Here is a 13,402-nt window from a genome sequence, read left to right on the forward strand (position 1 = left end):
AACCCAACCCCCACCCCCCCCCCCCCATTTGCATTCTAGAGGAAGCTTCAGTACAGAGAAAAACGTATCTTTTAGAAAAGAGCATGTAATATGCAAAGAACATTTTTTTTTTAGTAATGCAGTGTCAATGGGAACATGTAACAAATATAAAATAGGTGTCATCCCAATTTGGCTCCAAATGTGGAAATGCTCTTAAAGCATACTCTCACAGTAATTACTACACATATGATGCTCGCATTGATCCACATAGCTCTGACTGTGTATGTATGGATAATTAACTAACAAATGTGGTTTGCTTAGTAGCATGCTTTCCAGCATCCCAACAGATGTCAGCTAAGTAGTGCCTGGAATCAAAAATTGATTTTCTGTAATATTTTAGGGCTATTTAAAAAAAGAAGTAAGAAAAGGAAAACTTATACTCACCTGATCCTTGGTTCTGCTGCGCAGCTAAACTGGTCTCCGCAGCCTCTTCTTCCCCGGGCTTCAAGTACAATTAAGACTTTTTTTTTGCATATATCAACTGCTGGCAAGCAGTAGATATATGCAAAAACATTGAAAAAAATAAAAAAAGTTACCAAATAGGTAAAAACTTACCTTGTGTCTCTGCCGCTCGCTCCCGTCCAAAGATCTGAAGATTCTTGAGCGACGTGAAGGATGATGGGGAGGGTGCATGCACAGTAGAGATCTTCGGCCAGGAAAAGAGGAGAGACACAGTGCAAGTCAATGCATGCAGCCGGCAGCATGCATGCTGACAGATATTGTGGGACCCAAGGAGTCTGCGCTGGATCAGAGACTGGCACTAGCGCTGGAGGGACTCCTGAATACAAGTGGAAGGAAGAAGATGATCAGATCAAGAGGAATCATTTAAGGTAAGTCCTTAAAGCAGCGGGGGGGGGAATGTGACTTTAATGTCACATTCAGTGGTCTAATGACTGCTGATGTCATAATGGAATAGTAAATGTCCAGAACAAGTATAAAGCTAGTGAAGTCAGAACTTGTAACCTGTTTATATGCTCTAAAGTCTGGAGGAAATTTAATAAAGAATTAACGAATGTTTACTTGAAGTAGAGCTGTGTTCTTTTTAAAGGAGAAGTATGAAGAGTAAAATATACTCTGCCCAATACTTAGGGCTGGTGTAGGACATGCAGTTGTAGCACTCTGGCTCTATACCAAGAGCTGAGTGATCATGTAATGGTCTCCTCACTGCAGAGAACAATGACTGGTAATCACCACTCCCTGCATGGATTACCCCCCCCTTCTCTGTTCCTCCAATGATCATAGGAGGGACAGACAGAGGAGGGTGCAAGCACAGCTGTCCCAGGCTCTAAAGCAGTCTTTTGCAATCAGGGTGCAGTGGCACACCGGGGTGCCTTCTGGCTTTCTCAGGGGTGCCTCAACATTTTCTGATGGTAGGACTATGATGTGAAGGAGGAACTCTGATGTAAAAGGGGGATTGCAATATGAATATAAGGGGGGGCTCTGATGTGAATAGGGCTCCTGATGTGAAGGGGGGCTTTTAATTTGAAAGGGAGGGTCCTGATGTGAAGGGGGACTGTGATGTGAAACAGAGAATTCTGATGTGAAAGAGGGGCACTGATGTGAATGGGGCTCCTAATTTGAAGAGAGGACTTCAATGTAAAGGGAGGAATCCCACTTTTTGGTGTGTTTTTGCATGGGGTCTCCCCTTACATTTTAGACTGTGGTGCCTCAAAATGTTGCATATTTTTTATGGAGCCATGAGTGAAACAATTTTGAGAAATGCTGAACTAGAGAGGCAGAGCCAGCTGTCAATCAGGCAGCAAGGTAGATCCTGACAATTATATTGTTAACCTTCCCGGCTGCGGTTTTCTTTCTGTTTTACTCATACAGTCCTGTGCAAGGTCAAATTCAATCTTTTAAATTCCCCTTCCATTGATCGGGTATCCAAGCGAGCACAGGTAAGTAAACATTCTTGACATCTTTGTTAATCAATATCGGGGATCAATAATGGCAGCTGGAGAATCAACCTGAAAGCCAGGCAACTCACATTTTCAGTAGATGGTTGGGAATGAGGCACAACATTCAGTGTGCACATGTGGCCATGTTGAAATATGGGTCGGAATTTATCACAGAGCAGTGTTGATTATTCTGATTTTAAGTAGCTCTTTATAAAAATGTAATGGTGCCAAAAAATGTACCAAAACAGCAGAATTGTATCCATTTCAAATCAGTTGTTACGGTTGATCGTGTGATTTTCTAATAGTTAATGGAGTCACATCAACAATCAGTTTTGACCACAGTGATGGAAAAAAATTGAAGGAGTGGGATGGAAACAAAGAAACACAATTCTAACAGTTTTATTTTGAGAAATTCCATTCATTTCGAAGACTGAATTTTAAAATCAAAAGAGATTTTGAACAACATTTGTCAAGACTCTAAAGGCATTATGTTCTGAGGAGATTTTTCATATGAACGTTTGTGTATTTGACCAGCTTTAAAATCTTACAACTGTCTAAATAGCCCCTCATATGTATGCATGTGAGCTATAGGGACCTTAGATTGTACGCTCCTTGAGGACAGGGACTGATGTCATGTGTTACAACTAGAGGTGCACCGAAATTAAAATTTCAAAAGTGAAACAAAATTGAAATTTAAAAAAACATCAGGCCGAAACCGAAACGGCAAATGTTTTTTATTTTAACTTTTTCGATTTTTTAATTAAAATTTTGATTTTTTTTTTACTTTACTTTTAGGGGCTTTTTGGGAAATATTAGGGGTCTAAACCCTGATATTTCCCTTTTAAATTGAAAAAGAGATTGAGGACACAAAATCCTCTATCTCTTTTTCTGTATCCCCTGTTATCAATGAACAGGAATCCTCTATAGTGAGAGTTCCTGTTCATTTATAACATGTGGAGATAGTGTGTTTCCCTTTACAAACACTCAGAGATAACTGATCGCTGAGTGTTTGTACCCCTCTCCTTCCTGACTCGCTGTCACAGGAGGTTGAGCTTCCGTTGCGGGAGGAGAGCTCAGCCTTCTGCCAATCTGTGACAGGAGGCTGAGCAGTGTGGGAGGAGAGACGCTGGCTGTTTACAGCGTTCTCATCCTGCAGCGCTCGGCATCCTGTGACAGTTTCTCTCCTCTCCACTGGGACACAGAGCAGTCCCCAGTGGGGAGGAGAGAAATCGTGGATTCACCGCTGTATCGGCCAGAACATTTTCGGCCCATATATTTCGGAGGCCGATATATCGGTGCATCCCTAGTTACAACTATGTAAAGCACTGCGTAAATTGCCGGTGCTATATAAATACTTGTAATACATAAATAAAATAAACCTGTTATCACATGTGACAGACTCACTTTAAGAAGGGTGCATAGCCCAATCAGTAACAAAGACTGTGCCCGTTATGTTGTGTGCCTACATCTAGTCTGAGTTTTCTTTTTGTTTTTTTATAATCATATCATGAATGAAATTTCCTCACCCCAAAATATTAGATTTTCCCATCTGCAGGCTCTGTATATAAATGTATAATTCTATCTCCCAGACCTGGCAAAGACCAGAATCCTAATTAGCATTATCTTACAAAGGATAGAAAAAAATTAAAATAGTTAACATTTGGAGAATTCTGAAATAAATAAGACACATACTTGGAACTCTGGAATACCTTCCATCACTTAAGCAGTTGTGTGACTTGTGTAATAGTCATATAAGTCAGTCGTGATATTTCTTAGTGTCAGGGTGAGTTTTACAAGCTAAACATGTTCAGCACTTAATACGGAACTCATATTTACTTGGAGCATAGAAACAATTTTTCCATATGGTAAATCTCAGTGTCAGCAGTCATTCACATCTTGTTGACTCCTAGACACTCCTAAAATAACTATTAGAAGTATTTTAGGTATGATCTTAAACAGAAAGGAGTTGTTATTGAGCATTAAGCCCTCTGACCTTAAGAGACGGCTATTGGGAAACATTTAACAAAATTGTGACAGCCTTTCTTTTTGTCCATGATCAAGTTCAAGTATAGTTTCCTCCGTTTATTAAAAGCAGGGGTGTGGAATTCCTATCTCCCGATGCCCGGATGGGTAGTTGTTTTCTGCATTTAGCCCTGCTTTGGGCAAGCAGAGCTAAATGTAAAGCGGGTAAACCACCGCTTGTTTTGTACAAGTGATCTCGGCAACATTGTATGCAGCCTGCAGGTCTGCCATTCTCCATAGGGGGAAGGGGGAATTCACATTGAGGAACCTGGCCTTGGGGCAGCAGAGAGAGTAAATCCAGCCCTAGGTACAAGCTTCAATAAATGATCCCAGTGAAATCCTTGTGGGGTCAGCTTTTCTTGTTTTCTTTTGTGTGTTCTCCTTGCAAGAGAACTGGAAACACATGGGAATTGGTTGTATTAGGTGAAATGAGATTCCAAAGTACATATAAACAGAAGCAGACATTTTAGGAGGCATTAATCTTCAGACTCTTAGAAAAAAAGAATAAAGGACTCATCCAATTTATATTCCGCATCCACTTTTGGTCAGGCTGACACTTCAAAACTAAGCAGTTTTTGAAAAAGACAAAAATGGAGGAGCACATAAAATGATACGCTGATCAGATCACCAGAATTTGAAATCCATGCAAACCAAGTTGAATTAAACCGATTTCCTCTGGGTTCCTTAGTACCCTTACTAGTTCATATGTGTGTGCTTTACACAAATAAGCTGACTTACTAAAGGAGTTGAAAATCTTCACACAATTTATTTCAATAATTCAATCATGCCAGATAAAATTAGTAAACAGGAATTTACAGTACTGGATAATGGAAGTGAAAAATGCACATAATATATTGAGTATAGAGTCTCAAATTCTTTAGAAAATCAAGCTCATGATCTTCTAATTCATAACCCATGCATGAATGCACTGGATCCAGTGATAATCACTGTTCTATTTGGAAGTAGAGCATGAGGTTGGGTAATAGGTCAACTTAAAAGCATTGTATTTTCTTAGTATCTGTAAAATATGAATCAAGGCAACTGGACTTGCTGTATTTTTTCTCAAGGTGTTTCTCTGGTCATCCGACTAGCTTTTTCAATTTAGAATGAGTTGTACAAATTTATCTGGGAATAAATATGGTGAATGTTGCTCAAATCAACATAATCTGTTAATCATAACTAGCATGGGGTCAGAGACCTCATTGAGGTAAGGTGTTGATTGCATTTGCATGATTGGAGCTAGCAGGTGTTATTAACTCGCCCAAAGAGAGGTGTTAAAACAGCATTGTATTCGCTCATTTGTATTTTGGCAAATCTGCCCCAAAACCTTTACAAGTATGTTTCAGGGAGCAGAAAAACATTTTAGACTGTAAGCCCTCGCGGGCAGGGCCCTCCTTTCCTTCCTGCCTTGATTTGTATTGTGATTGTAATGTCTTCCTTATATTGTAAATCGCTGCGCAAACTGTTGGCGCTATATAAATCCTGTATAATAATAATAATAATAATAATACATGTTAGTGTTATTTAAGGACACGGACTTGTGTAGTATAAAGGACATTGTAACTGTAAAAGAAAATGGTAGAATGTGCTGTATTTAACTACTTGGTATGTAGTCACATGAATTAGGTGGCATTAGTTGGGAATGCTTTATATTTATGTAAGTTACAATTTATTTAACAAAGCATAGCAATTTGTGTGCATTATATTGACTTGGTGAAGGAGTCTGGCATAAAACAATATATTTTTCTGTGATCTCCATTAAGCTTCAATAAAAGACATACTTTATGGGGAGTAAGCTGTGCTGAATACATTATCTGTAACTCATCTTCTTCATGGCTCCTAATCAGAGACTGCAAAAAAACAATGCAGCATGTTCACTGCTTTCAGCACCCTCCTCTATCTGAACCAACATACTGCATATTGAAACATGGGAGTCTCAGAAATTACACAAACTGCACGCCAAGTACCCCACTTAGAAGCTACAGAGTCAATACTGTATGTCCATCAGTCTCTCAGAAATTCCAAGAGTTTTGGTCAAGGAGAAGGTAAAAAGGAGCCCTTAGAAACTGTCCAATTCTACCTCACAGTGGGGAACAAAATTGATTTTTAATTCCATGAAGGTAGTTAGTCCAGTTCATTGGATGAGCATATGTTCTTTCTATCTTTTCACATTTATAACAATATTCCAGGGATTGTATGAAAATGATCAACCATTGCATTGCTGCCTCATGTGGCAGACCATTCCACTGCTTACCTATACAACTGACATTGTAATAACCATGGTAAATCTCACTGCATACAATTATAGAAATAGACTGTAGTTGAATGGATTTTCTGACTTTTAGGGGTAATTACGCTATTGTTCTGTGTTAGTGCACATTATGCTCTGCATTAACCCCCTGTAAACCTCCTCCAGCACACACATTGGTCATCCCCTGTTACCCTCCGCCAAGGCACACATTAGTCTTCCCCTGTATCCCTTATCCAGCACACACATTGGTCTTCCCACGCTATCCATTCTCTAGCGCACACACACACACATTGGTCTTTCCCCTACATCCCTACTCCAGCACACACATTGGTCCTCCCACGCTATCCATTCTCCAGTACACACACACACACACATTGGTCTATCCCTGTATCCCTTCTCCACACCACACATTGGTCTTCCTCTGTATCCCTTCTCCAGCACACACATTGGTCTTCCCCTGCATCCCTTCTCCAACACACACACACATTGGTCTTTCTCTGTATCCATTCTCCAGCGCACACACACATTGGTTTTCTTCTGTACCCCTTCTCCAGCACACACATTGGTCTTCCCCTGCATCCCTTCTCCAGCGCACACACACATTGGTCTTCTTCTGTGTCCGTTCTCCAGCACACACACACACATTGGTCTTTCTCTGTATCCATTCTCCAGCACACACATACATTGGTTTTCCTCTGTATACCTTCTCCAGCACACACATTGGTCTTCCCCTGCATCCCTTCTCAAAACACACACACAGATTGGTCTTCCTCTGTATTCCTTCTCCAGCACAGACACACATTGGTCTTCCTCTGTGTACGTTCTCCATCACACTCACACATTGGTTTTCCTCTGTACCCCTTCTCCAGCACACACATTGGTCTTCCTCTGTATCCCTTCTCCAGCACAGACACACATTGGTCTTCTTCTGTGTCCGTTCTCCAGCACACACATTGGTCTTCCCCTGTATCCCTCCTCCAACACACACATTGGACTTCCCCTGTATCCCTCCTCCAGCACACACACACATTGGTTTTCCTCTGCACCCCTTCTCCAGCACACACATTGGTCTTCCCCTGTATCCCTGCTTCAGCACAGACACACATTGGTTTTCCTCTGTACCCCTTCTCCAGCACACACATTGGTCTTCCCCTGTATCCCTGCTCCAGCACACATACACATTGATTTTCCTCTGTACCCCTTCTCCATCACACACATTGGTGTTCCCCTGTATCCCTGCTCCAGCACACACACACACACATTGGTCTTCTTCTGTGTCCGTTCTCCAGCACACACACATTGGTTTTCCTCTGTATCCGTTCTCCAACACACACATTGGTCTTCCCCTGTATCCCTCCTCCAGCACACACATTGGTCTTCCCCTGTATCCCTCCGCCAGCACACACACACATTGGTTTTGCTCTGTATCCCTCCTCCAGCACACACACACTCCAGTTTCTCCTACAGAGACTCCTCAGTCTGCAATTTTGCACTCCCACCACACTAACTGCATATTGAACACTGTCCATGTCCTTCCCATTGACAGGCAGTGGGGAGGTTCAGCACTCAGAGTGAGCTCAGTTCAGCGGAAATCTCTGCCCCCTCTACAGAAGTAACATGATTTCCATGTACAAGAGGTTCAATGGTGGCAGCAACATTAGCAATAAACTATTTAAAATTAACTCCATTACAAAAACTAGAGGCCACCACCTAAAATTGGTGGAAAAAAAATTCCTGCACAAGGGGCGAAGGGGGTTCTTCACAGTTAGAGCGGTTAGGGTCTGGAACTCACTGCCGCAGACAGTGATTTCGGCTAAGAGTGTGGAATTGTTCAAGAAACTTTTGGACGATTTCCTGAGGGACCGTAATATACAGGGGTACAGGTACTCCTAGAATTAGATCCTAATAGGTTGGACTTGATGGACTAATGTCTTTATTCAACCTCAAATACTATGTAACTATGTAACTTCCCATTGCTTCCCATTGTATAGTCCAGGATTGTGTTTGTGTGTGTTAAGACTCACATTGGTCTCTGACCTGTATCCTGCTCCCAGCACACATACATTACTTCCCAGTATCTATATCAGTAAGATGCCCCTCCAGTCCACAGAGCTCTATGCCAGCAGAATATAAGCATCAACTCAACAGTGGCTATTTCACAGTGTATGTTCATTAACCAATCAAAGACCAGTCTGCAATATATGAGCATTAACCCGTGGCATACTCCCACAGAAAAAGCTTTAGCCCCTCACTCCCCCAGTTTATAATTGCTAACCCTTAATTGACCTGTCTGCAAAGCAGATGATATGCTTCAAAAGCATGTACACCAAACCCTTAGCAATGAATATTCAGTGTGTGTGCCCTCACACCTCAGTGACCTGTGCCCCGCATCTAAGCCCAGCCCCAGTTTAGATGCATTAGCCCCTTAGGCTGGGTTCACACCTAGGCGTATCGAATATGCATGTTTGTCGGGCGTTTCGTGGCGCGCATTTTTACCGCGTCTTGTGGTAAAAAAACGTGCGACAAATGCGCGTTTCCGAGGGCTACTTGGCTGTATCCCAATGGAAACGCGCGACAAAAACACCCCAAAGAAGCTAATGTTCTTCTTTGTACGTAGGACGTTTTGTAGCGCGTTCATACGGCCTGTAATACGCCCAGGTGTAAACCATACCCATAGGAAATAATGGGACTTCGGTGTTTGAGCGTTTTGCAGAGCGTTCGAACGCGCTACAAAACGCCCAGGTGTGAACCGGGCCTAAGCGCTCATTCATCTGTGCATTTGTTATAACCCCTTAATACCCAGTCCTTCGTCCATATCCTTAGGTATGTATGTTAACCTCTAAGTACCCAGGTCATGTAGGTTTACCCTTTAGCACTCTTTACCCAATATATGTGCTTTAACCTCTCAGACCCTATTCTTTTGCTTATGTCTTTTGCTTACTGTATCTGCATTCAACTCTCAGCTGCCAGTACCTAGTGTGTGTGTACATTTACCCCTCAGCAGCCAATCCCAAGCACATGTGTAATAACCCCTCTGAGCCCAGTGCATGTGCATTAACCCCTCAGCACCCAGTCTCTAGCGCACGTGTGATAATACCTTACATTTTCTTCATCAAGCCAAATATCAGTCTCATTCCTATTGACTCCAATAGGAATTCTAGTTCCATTGTACCATCTCCTGTCTACACAATTCCTGGCAAAAAAGCCCTGCCCCATCTCCTAAGTCCCCAGCACTACCTCCACTGTTGCTGGACTCTGTGACATGGTACCTGCTAACCTGATTTTAATTTTTTATTTTTTTTATTTTCAACATCCATTGACCTCAATTCCACTGACACACTCCTCTGTTTTTAGTTTCAGTATCCTCCCCACCACCACTTACAGTCCACAGTGGTACTGACATGATCCCTGCCACCTCCACTGTCATAACTTGCTTCATTATTAATGGGCCCTTTTCCTGGACACTGATTTCAACCTTTATTCCTCCACACCCTCTGTGTAAAGAACATAATTGCTCAGTTTTGTAAATGGGGGACATATGCATTATGAGACACATATCTCCAGCTCTGTCACTAACCTGGATGACTATGACCATGTTCATTAGGGATTTTGTTGATAATTATGGAAAGATTAGTAACCACCAAGGTGAGCCATATATGTAACATTTCTTCCCACTCTCATGCCCTCTAAATTCCCCCTCTGTACACAATGCCCGCTGTCATACCTCCAAACTTCTCTACTGTGCATATTGCTCATTGTCATACTGTCTGCACTCCTATCCGGCACACACTGCCCCATCATACCCTTCAAACTCCACTCCTGCACACACTGACTACTGCCCTCATTATACTGCCCAATGTTTGTATTTCTCTGCTGCACATATTTCACCCCTATAATGTCAAGTATTCAATTTTTTAAAAATGGTAATTGTGTTATTATTATTATTATTTTTATTATTATTATACAGGATTTATATAGCGCCAACAGTTTGCGCAGAGCTTTACAATATAAGGAAGTAATTACAATCACTATACAATTCAAGACATGATGGTAAGGAGGGCCCTGCCCCTGATGGCTTACAATCTAAACAGCGTTTTAGTAAATGTAATGCTAATCAGCCTGTTTACATCTATGTTAATGTACAATGCAGCATAGTATACGATGGGTATGTTTTCCTGTGTTCACGCTGCATGTGGATGTGCTTGCTGTGGGACAACTTGACGATAATTCATCTGTGTTGTAAATTCAGGTGTATTATAGACTATCAGGATTAACTTGCTAACAGCGCCAAAAGACAGCATATTTATTGTACACTTTACTTGCATTCAGTGGACATGATTTTCCTCCAAAGTGACCCACAGAAAAAGTGCCCAAATGCAAGACCACTGCAAACACATTCCAGCTAACAGCGTGCACTCAACCTACATCACAGCACTGTTAGTTTAACATCCTTGCAGTTCTAGGAGTCATCAAAACAGAAAAAAATACAATAATAGGCAGGGTCACAATGGGCATAGGCAGAAGACTGAAAACTAACATTTACTGATAACATAGTTAATAATATTGTGTTCCAACAAAAGAAAAAAATTATCGTGGAACTACAAGTCCTGGATTCCCCATCAAGAGGAACAACTGTGGAGTAAGGGATACAGTGCCTGTGACTGATGACAACTGTAATTTTCCAGCAGGTGGGACACAATAGGTTACTGAAGTTTAAATAAAAGTGCATGCCTTCATATGTCTAGGTAGCAAACAATATACTGGCAAGAGCAATATTAACATGTCCCTCTATCATCCCAGCAATCTGCAAGAAGTGGAGCTTCCTTTACTGATGAACTGATACACAGCACTACCTGCTGGCTAAACCAATGATGGACCGCTTACACACCAACCAGGTGTGATCACTTCATATAAACTAAAACAGTCAAAAAAAGTTACACAATGCAATATACTAACAATATTCAGCCATCAGATAAACAGAGCGAATGGTTTTCAGCATTCACAGCAATTAAGCAATCACTAGAGATAAGGATGACACATAACTCAACTGTGCATTAGTCTATATACAATATCATTCTTGCAGGATTCCTAAATACTTTCTTGGGTGGAAGCTGTAACATCAGCTGCCAGAAATACACCAGAACCAGCAATATACACCTGAACCCAATGCTGCACAGCCCAGTAAAAAACCATACCGAACGAAACTTTGCTTGTGACAACAAGGTCATCCTTTCTGAAACATTTCATTCACAATAAGCTTATTAACACAACGAGGTGATAAAAGGGGATTTCAGTATAATCTGCCTCGGGATTCGGAGTACTGTTTGAGATTAACAAACAATATTTGCTAATTGTCTGTCACTTTAGTGAATAGCTTAATTTATGCCCGTCAAAGGTGGGTTAGTCATTCTAGGCACAGCTGTAATTAAAGACGGGTGTTGATAGGTGTGCTAACTAACTGATAGAGATAAAGTTGTATTAATATAATGCTGCTAATGATATGTTCCCGGAGTGGGACTGGAAGAGCAGTTCGTGTGGAGATTTAAAATCGTACAGTACATTACACATAAATATATGTGTGGCTATAGATATATAGATCTACAGTATATGATATAGTTATGCTAATGGATATGAATATAAAATGCAAAGGTCTACATGTATGATATATAGGTGTGTGTGTGTGTGTACTACTATTACTACAACATTACGATGTACATATTTAGTATACCTTTTTTAGATACTTATTTTTTTTAGAATTCATGTCTAGATCATTTTAACCTTACTGTATTGTTAGACAGTTTTGTTAACTATCTTTTTTTATTATTATTATTATCATTTTCTCTTTTCTGTGTGTATAGTTAGTTACCTTTCCTCAACACCAAACAGGACCGCAGTGTTATTTTGTCAGCTAGGCATATAAAACAAGTGAAATATTAATACAAGCATTAATAAGAACATTAATCATACGTGGTGAGCCCTGATGTGTTCATTTCTAGTTAAAGTCTTCTTCACATTATCATGTGCCTATAGCCTTGCCTGAGATCCAAGTCCTATCTGCTGCATTGTACCCGCACACAAGAAAAGAGAATGGGGGGGGGAGCAGAACGTTCTAAAGATGTTTTTATTTTCTTATAATAGATTAATTACTTGTCACGAAGAGCGGGGCTCTGTGTTTTTTAAGCAGTGCTGAGCAATTTCAAGAAGAATGTTTATTGAAGGATACTGGGCGATTGAACAATATCAGAAGGTCAATTTAATTTTTTCTCCTGATTTTAGGGGGGAGAGGAGGACAGATCTTTTAACTAAGGCAGGTGCAGACGCACTGAGAGCACCATGAATATCCCAGTGGAGAGGACAATAATTGTTTCCCTTTAACAAATATGCTTCCCAAGGGCATTTTCAATTAAAGATACGCTTACACACCCCAAACAAGCTGTTTGAATAATGCGCTGACTTGTAATTTTAAATCTATTAGGAGAGACAAAAAATACTGGAAGGAGATTGTTAGTGTATTGAGTGGAAGGAGCGGAGCAGCAGTTGTTTGCTGGCTGGATGATGTATGGAGTTTGTATGGAGGGCTCTGACAATTGGAGGAAGAGGTACGAGGGACATCTAGCTGGAACGGGGGAAGAAATCCAGAAACATGTAAAAAGTGCTGGTATTAAAACAAAAGACAAGGGAGGATATATCACATTTGCGCAAGCATGCATTTGTATAATAGTATAATAGTGCATACACTACAAAACACACACAAATAGACGAATAGCATAAAATGTTTCTGTGTGTATAAGTGTGCACGCTCCTATATTATTAATTTAACTGACAGAATTCAGCATATATACAATTACACAACAATTCATTATTGTATGGGTGCCTCACACATATGATTGGAATATTTGTGTGTGTGTTTCACTATGTGTGTGTCTATATATATAGCATACACTACAAAACACACACAAATAGACGAATAGCATAAAATGTTTCTGTGTGTATAAGTGTGCACGCTCCTATATTATTAATTTAACTGACAGAATTCAGCATATATACAATTACACAACAATTCATTATTGTATGGGTGCCTCACACATATGATTGGAATATTTGTGTGTGTGTTTCACTATATGTGTGTCTATATATATATATATATATATATATATATATATATATATATATATATATATATATATATATT

This window comes from Nanorana parkeri, unplaced genomic scaffold (assembly GCF_000935625.1).
Source record: "Nanorana parkeri isolate BGI_ZX_2015 unplaced genomic scaffold, ASM93562v1 scaffold1703, whole genome shotgun sequence".
Classification (NCBI taxonomy): domain Eukaryota; kingdom Metazoa; phylum Chordata; class Amphibia; order Anura; family Dicroglossidae; genus Nanorana; species Nanorana parkeri.